This window comes from Lygodium microphyllum, chromosome 20 (genome assembly GCF_053477565.2).
Source record: "Lygodium microphyllum isolate KBCC chromosome 20, Lygodium_microphyllum_v1.1.10, whole genome shotgun sequence".
NCBI lineage: Eukaryota > Viridiplantae > Streptophyta > Polypodiopsida > Schizaeales > Lygodiaceae > Lygodium > Lygodium microphyllum.
This window is the reverse complement of record NC_141154.1, coordinates 319,550-328,177: the sequence shown is the minus strand read 5'-3', so window position 1 is coordinate 328,177 and position 8,628 is coordinate 319,550. Positions and strand designations below refer to the sequence as shown.

Here is an 8,628-nt window from a genome sequence, read left to right as displayed (position 1 = left end):
TTAACCAGCCCTTCCATAACAAGGTCGAGAGCCAGTGCAACCCTTTTAAAAAAACCCTAGTCTGTATCACAACAAAATAGCGAGATCCGGTGACATACGTATTGGGAGTCTTCATATCTGGCCTACAAGAAAAGAAACGCGTGTGTAAATCATTCGATGTTTATGTATTTTTTAAATAATTAAGCAAATCTCTTCTCAGTTGTCCTCCTTTACCTTGAGAGGAAAAAGACCCACTCGCTATCCCGATTCCTGTTCGAGGAAGTCTATATAGGCGCTGCAGGTAAAGGTTATGGCAGCTTCTTTCGCTTTTGCATCTCAGAGATAGAAATGGGCCTTTGGGCGATTGCAATTTTGCAATCTGGCAGAGGGAGAATGAGAGAGGATATGATAAGCTGACATACACACAAGGGGGGAAGGCGAAATCAGCAGATTTGCCATTCTCTCATCATCTTATCCTTCATCAGAGTCATATTATGTCACGCACTTGGTCGTTCGTTATGTAACCGGTCACTCGTTGTCTATGTCGTCAGAAGCAAATGCCATGGCAGAAGAGCCTCCCCACTCGGTTCCTCCAATGACTTCCTCGTCTGCTTCCATCAGATGGGCATGCATACCCTTTCACATCCTTGATGACTGGCAGTCTGTTTCAAAGAAGAGGAAGCAGGACCAGCTCCTCATACCAGCTGCCTCCCAGACCCACATCTCTGACATCCCAGAGCCCCTTGTGGCTGCCATCTTCAGTCTCATCTCAGATGTGCGCACCCGGAACTCAATGGCGCTCGTGTGCACCCACTGGTACAGCTTGGAGAGGGCCACGCGCCTCCAACTCTGCCTCAGAGGCAACGCGAGCGACCTCTACCTTGTCCCTCGGTCCTTCCAGGCAGTAGAGCATCTTGACCTCTCCCAATGCTCTCCTTGGGGTTGCTCGCTCTTCCAATCCGTCCCTGAGCGTGCATTCGTTGTTGGGCACCTGCTCCAGCAGGCCTTTCCGCGCGTGCAACATATTGTTGCCTATGTGCGTGACGCTCGTGATATCGAAATGGTAGCATGCTTCTGGCCTGACCTACAATCGATCAAGCTCATCAGATGGCATCAGAGGCCCATCTTGCCAGATGAAACTAGTGGTCCGGGGATGGAGTTTCTCTACTTGATGCGGATATGCAAGTGTCTTCGGGATCTTGACCTCTCACAGTTCTATTGCTGGACTGAGGACATACCCCCAGCCTTACAGAAAGAACCTGATGTCTCCAGCAACCTTCGAAGTCTAAGCCTATCAAGGGTCTCAGGGGATGGTTTCAAGGCATCAGAGGTAGCTGCCATCACGAATAGCTGCAGAAATTTGGAGGAGCTTCAAATTGTCCTTGTTTTTGATCCTCACTACCTCGATTTTGTAGGGGATGTCACTCTTTTGCAGATAGCAACAGATTGCAAGAAGCTGAGGGTTCTTCAGCTTCTAGATAGCGCTGTTTTCAATGATGTACGGGTTGAACCAAATGAGGGCTTTGCAGTCCGTGATGCTCAGATTACTGTGCAGGGTCTTGTTGCAGTTTTTCAAGCTCTTCCTTTGTTAGAGGATCTCAAGTTTATACTCTCTCTGAATGTGAGGGATGCTGCACCTGCTTTAGAAGTGCTTGCTACTCATTGTAAGAGGCTAACTTCCCTCAGCCTTGGCCACTTCCATGGATTGTACAGGGGACCACAGTCAGGAGGAATCGCGTTATGTAGGAGTCTAAAAGAATTGATGATAAGGAATTGCGCGGATCTGGATGACACAGGCATGACAGGAATTGCAAATGGATGCACTGGACTCCACAAATTATGTCTGCAATTTTGTAAAGAGGTCTCCAGAGCTGGTTTGCATGCCTTAGCCCACAAACTACAACAAACACTCAAAGATGTTAGGGTTTCTTGCTGTTTGCTGATGAATGCAGTGGACACACTTTGGGCAGTGCAGCCTATTCAGGGCACCATTGAGCACTTACATGTTGATTGCTTGCTGGATGCTGATTTTGCAGCAGAAGAAGGGAGTGTTCAGGAGCTGTATAGGAGACCCTTTCATGTGAACCCACATGCAGCAGCAAGGAGAGCAAATAATTCATACTCAGCTGATGGAAGTATAGGCAGCACAAGGTCATGGCAGTCTGAAAGCTACAGCCAGGATGATTGTGGTCAAACTGGCAATATCCCACTTAGTACTGATCTTAATTGCTCCCTTTCAGTAAACAAAGCTGTTTACGAAGGACAAGAGCCTTCCGCATTGAGACCCAGAGAACGAGAACTTTCTGCATGGAGACCCTCTGATGTAAGCCCTATTTTGAGCAGCCACAACTCCAGTATGGAAGATAGGCCCACAAATGATCTGGGTTCGGGGGTTGTGTCTGAGCCAGGTAGCAGTAGACAGGTTGGAGAAGATGCAGTAAGAGCATCTCTTCCTGAAAGGCCCCTGTTAGAGACTGATGATGATTCTGCAATCTACATGCTTCCTGACTTCTCTCTCGATTTCTCCAGCAAGGAATGGACTAAGCTGAAGTCACTCTCTTTGTGGATACCTGTGAGTGAGTTACTGTCTCCTTTACCACAAATGGGTTTACAACTGTGCCCCTCTCTGCAAGAGGCACAAATAAAGGTCGAGGGAGACTCTAGAATGTGTCATAGGCCCAGAGCTCGAGTGGCAGGCATCTCAGCTCTTGCATCTTACCCCATGTTGACAAGGCTTTCTTTGGACTGTAGTGAAGTCGTAGGATATGCATTGAGTGCTCCTTTGGGCCACATGGAATTGAGCTTATGGGAGCGGTGGTACCTTCAAGGTATTCAGAATTTGAAGCTTAGCGAGCTCGACTATTGGCCGCCTCAAGATAGGGATGCCAACCGGAGAGGGTTGTCACTTCCTGGCGCTGGACTCATATCACAATGTATGACACTGAGGAAGCTTATCCTGCATGGGACCATTAACGAACATTTACTAAAAATGTTTCTGAATATACACAACCTGAGGGATGTGCAGCTGAGGATAGATTACTATCCTGCCCCAGACATTGATTTAAATACAGAAATGAGGGCAGATGCTTGCAAAAGATTTGAAGTTGCTTTGGCTGAACAGGGTTTTCCAGATTGACATGTTCCCTGCCTCGAGCATTGGTTTACATACACCTGTCTGGAGATGGTGCTATTTGATATGCTGGCTTAGGATGACTGCTGTTCATTTGCTAGCTTAATATGACTGCTGTTGATGTTACCGTTCTCTTTGAAGCCTACTTTTAGGACTTCTGTTATATTTCGTATAGTCTGGATCATTACAATCTTTTCTTTATTCTTCTAAAGGCAAGGCAGCCCCTTATAGTACCTGCCAGCTTGATGTGATGTGCTCTGCCTCCACCTCATGGTGCCGGCTAATGATGACTACTGCGAATTTTTTGCGTCTAGACTCTAGTTCATAAACTTCTGTTCTTATGCATCTCTTTTGGGTTGTCTGGATCATTGACCATCCCTTTTTATATTCTTCTGAAAGTGAAGCAGCTTTTATAGTGCCTGCTAGCTTGATGGCCCTAGCAGAGTGAAATCAAAGTCATGGGCAAATGCATTATCAATATTGGAAAATAATCAGTCTGTCATTGTAGCAGCACTCTCTAGATGATCTGAATTCTTCTTCTTCGTGTTTTTCTTGGTGCTCTATTAAGGATTCTCTTCAGATCTTGTAGGCTTAGGCCCCTAGGGAGTGTTTTTATTATTGGTAACGAAGTCAGAAGTGTGGTTGGCTAGTTTTGACTGAAGCACATACAATGAGACCTTGGAGCTTGCATTCTTTTTCTGAGAGATTGTGTTTGACAACGATGAGAAAAAATGAGTCTAAACTCACGCAATTAGGAGTGAAATCTGATCATTACCAGGCTTTAGCTTATGGCTTGAAGGCTAAGCAAGGCAGAAGTAGACACACTTCATTTTGTATATATTATTGCTGAGGATTAGTCATTGATTTGAGTGTTTTTTTAGAATGTGCACAAGTTGTATTATGAAGTAAAAATTTGCATCATCAAAAATTGGTTAGCCAGGCAGCCTGCCTCTAAACCAAGGATTTCATGAGTTTGCTTACAGACACCAAAGCTTCATCATTTCTAGACAATCTCTTCAACGAGATTGAAGCTTCCGAAAAGATGTATCTATGAGCATCCCCTTAGAGCTCTTTGCACAATCATGAACACAATCATTTCCAAAAGCCCAGGTTGTTTGAATTGCTAGTCCTCTTGCTATAGTCCAAATTCCTTCCAATACTTCATTAAAAAAGCCTCTCCCCTAGTAGTGCCTGTCTCCAGCTGATAGTCTAGTGCAGCTTGATCTTCTCTATGCTGTTCTGAATATTCCTCTGTAATGCCCAAACTTCAGTGCGCTCCCAAAATAAGTGTTTGACAGTTTCCTCTTCTCTACCACACAGTGGACAGGAAGGACAGCAATTTATCAATGTGCTAATACTATCCTGGGTGGGCATCTTATTAGCCACGACCCTCTGTAAGAGCACATCAAATTTTGGGGATAGGGTGGCTTTAAAGGCTTTCTTCAATAGTTTCTTCCAGGTCATCACTGTAGCCCTTTAGCTCCTCTTTCTCCCAACTCTTTACTGCTTTCAGGAACCATCTGCTGTTTGGCTCCTTGAGATCTCGTATCTTCATTTCTAATATAGGCTTGCCTTTATCGTTTACCCAATATTTGAAGGGGGTCCCATGATCCATCCTTGACATTGGTAGATGTGGGCCAATCATCCTTCTCCTTCATCAGGATCTCAGCTGCAGCCAGTCGTCCTCCTGATTCAGCCTCTACCTTGCTACAATCTGCTCTACAGATAAGAAGGCTTGTTGATTATGGCTCCAAAGGTCACTCTAGTAAGCCAAGCCTTTATTATGCAGCTTATGGCTTAGCCTAGTATTCACTCTTGCTGGGATGAAGCCTCCTTCATAAGGCTGATCACTCAACCAGATGCCTCGACACAATGAATCATCCCCTTTTTTCATGTTAGCCTTGTTGTTGCCCTTGTGGGCAAACCACCAAGACCCATGGACTGCTTATTGCTTCAAGCCTTTCAAGCCGAGAGCTATGGCTACCTCTCACATAGCCATGCGCACTCTTTCACATATCAATGTAGTGACCTTACCTTTGAGTCCGATCGAGTACCTCCTCCCATGAATTTGCCGATGGCTTCATGATTCAAGATGCAACCTCAAGCAAGCTCCATCTTCAAGCTCTGAGCTTCGACCTTCATAGACATGTGCGCAAGAAGGTGAAAGAGAAAAAGAAGAAGATGAAGAGAGGAGAACAAGAGCTTCTCCACGGTCCCTTACTCCCTCGTATACACACTCTCCCTCTCTCACACTTCCTCTCTCCCTATTTCATGCACAAGAAGGAAGTAATAGCAAGACAAAAGAAGAGAGTAAGTTTGGCCACACAAAAATGAGCTTTATTCATTTTTTGACTTATATACATGCCCTTATCCCTTTCTTGAGCGGCCATTCCCTTTTTTGGTCCGGCAATTGTCCCTTCCTCTACTCTCTTTTATTCTCCTTTATATTAGTGTACGCCTTAACTTACGTATCTCATTCTTTACAATTTGCACGAGCGAGAGCCCGATACTCTTTTACAAAATGAATTGCAATGTGTCCGATACTTTCTTTGCTAGCATATCATGGTGCGCTTACTATTGTGTGCTTCTTTTTATGTTCAAGACTTTTTTCCGCACTTCGTATCTTCAATCTTTTTCGAGAGTGTATTTTTTGGCTGTGCATTTCTCTTTTGTTTTTCTCTCGCCTTGGGATTGTCTTTCATTTTTTATTTTTCGGCTTTTCTGTCTTGGTCTTTGGAGGGTGTAACATTACCCTCCCCTCCTAGCTAGGTGCCAATTTCATGGCATTTGAGGGTAGGGCTTGAGTTGGCAAAGGGGTGATGAGAAATGATGCTTGGGGTTATTAGGGAGGTAGGTGTGGGGGATACACCTACAAGAAATCATCTATATAACGTGCGTTGAAAGGGTATTGAGAAATATCATTTTTTTACGTGCTATAAGGATAAAAAATAATTATTTTTACTTAATTAAACTTACAAGTTATAATTAAAAAACCCCTTTTATGAATATAGTAATATAAATTGAACTAAATAAAATACCATTTCCTTTGAACTCACATGGTATTTTACATGTTTTATAAGGTGGATTCCTCAGGGAGATAGGTCACGTTGGGCATGCTTTATAAAGTGAGTTTGGGAAGTTATGGATGGCAAAGATAGATGATTGGTTGACAAAGGCCTTCATAGGCATTGGTTTGTCATACGGCTATACAATGTTCTCAAAAATAAAAAGAGTAAACTTTCTAAGGGGTTGTGTCTATCTTACTGTGGAGCACGCTGTGCAAGTGATGTTGGAACTAGGAGATGTGTTGATGAGCCTAAGATGTTGTCCCACACTTAAGGAACCGGTTCGTGTAAATGGAGGTGTTGTGCGTGACTTAGGGAGATAAGTCTATCGATTATGTCCTACCCTTGATGTGCCCTAAGTTGTGATGTGGGGGAGGGGTTGGTGTGGTCCCTAGGTGCAATGCTTGTGATGCTCCTAGAGTACAAATGGGTTGATTTTATTATTGTGTTTCTTTTATTTCCACTTCTTATTCTTTTCTTTTCCTCCCTTGTTTTTTTGGAATTATAAAGTGAGTGCACTAAGAAGCATCCCGTTCATGAACAGGAGCCAGGCACTGCGTGACAACTTGAGGGCTTTGCTTAGGAAGGTCATGCTTTGCAAATACCCCTTTAAGTTAGCTTTTACATTGACTGTAGTAGATGAAAAGAAGATGTGGTTACACCCAATGAATTTACTGTCACTCATGTCTTCTAAGAGGTTCATACAAAATGCTGGCAAGAGGGTGGCTTTCATAATGAGACGCATCGTTGCACTGCTATTTATCTCATCATTCATATTAAAAAAGAGTGGTGGCAACCATTCTTCCTTTGCAGTAGGTTTTTTTAAATATAATATTTGTAATAGACGGAGATAGTTGCATGTGGTGACGAAGGTGGGATCGGGGCATGAGGAGAAGTCTTTGAGGAAACATGCTATGGATAGGCAGACGCCCTTTTTGGTGAAGATTGGGCTTTCTTTAGGGGTTGGGGTATTTACATTGTAGATCAGAGGGAAGTGGTACCTGCCATGCACCTTCAAGTTAAAGTCAACTCCAATCCTTCTCGGGTAGGGCATGTAAGTAGGATCATCTCATTTATGCGGTAGAGTGTTGCAAAAAGCCATTCAGGTCTCTAAGTTAGAGTCCCAAATGTTTCTATGCCACCTAGGCTGAGCTTCATATCCCTCCACTCTCTGGGGTACCTCCACCGCCTTATCTTTCTAGTAATCTATAGGTTCTTGCTGCCACCATGTGGGGTGTCTCATGCATTCTTCTAGCCATCTCCTTCTTAGCCTTGCTGAATGCTTAACAATATCCTTCACTACCCTAGGACATAGTACTCTATCCAATGTACGAGGGAAGGTGCTAGAGAACTCGAAAGGGTGGTTGCGGTTTTCCAATTGCTTCCACATTGCAAGTTCCTAGCCCTAGTTCACAAGGTTGCACTCCTTGCTTTGAGGGATGGCCACCTCTGGAACTTGCACTGTCTTGGCTTGGAGCTTTTTGCGGGCGAGTTCCACCTATTCTTTGCATTTGTGCCTCATCTCCACCATCCGTTCAGGTGGCATAGCTTCCTCCCCTTGCTCTTCTGGCTATGCTCCTGGCTATAGAGAGGGGCTTGGTTCTTGCGCTTGTTCTTCCTCTTGTTGATCTTATTCAAAATCAGGCCCTTCTTCTTGAATCGGCTTTATTGGCTCTTGTTGAGACGGCTACACTTGGTGCTCTGGCTCCCCAAGCCCTAGCAATGCGAGTTTCTGTGAGGTTAAGCTAGCTAAAATTAGATGGGCTCGTTGCTCCTCTACTCCCAAGCTGGTGCTAGGCTTGAGTACCTTGCCATGGAGTTCATGTTGCAACCCCCTTGCCAATTCTAGTTTTCTTTCTACTTCTTCCAATGTTTCTTCTCCACTTGACTAGGTGACATTCAACACTATGCTAAAAAATGTGTGTTGTTGCTCTAGCTTCTTGTCTTGACAGTCACAACTTTGCTTTCCACCAAGAGGCGTTCACTCTTGGAATGGGCCGGCTTGTAAGAAGCTAAGTCTTTGACTTTGTCTTTGTTCTTGGCTGCCCATTCCTCTACTTTCTCTTTCATTTGCTCTAGACCTTGATTTTGGTATTAGGCTAGAGTGGTGACCACTTGCTCCTGTTCCCACCACAATGTGTGCATTTGTTACTACTCTTGGTTTTTATGTTCTACTTGTTCCCTCAGTATGGCTTGCTCGTGGAGAGTTTCTTGAAGTTGGTTGTGTAGCTCTACCAGCTTCTTTGTGGTCTCCTCTTCTCTTTGGGTTCTTACCGCATGTAGCTCTGTCCTTGCCTCTTCTCTTTGCCTCTTCAACTCCTTAATTTTTAGCTCTAGGCACCTCTTGTTTTTTTAACCAATTCATCATGATTTATTATTGCGCATGATTGAATGCATTGAAGTAGTTGACACTTCTAAGTGGGGTACCTATGGCCCTTGGTTAGCTTTGAAGTT

General features: G+C 44.2%; 1 pseudogene; it reads left to right on the top strand.

The window, feature by feature from the left end:
• Positions 1-209: 209 nt before the first annotated feature.
• LOC148018648 (F-box protein MAX2 homolog A pseudogene) lies at positions 210-3,422 on the top strand (annotated as a pseudogene).
• The last annotated feature ends 5,206 nt before the right edge of the window (positions 3,423-8,628 follow it).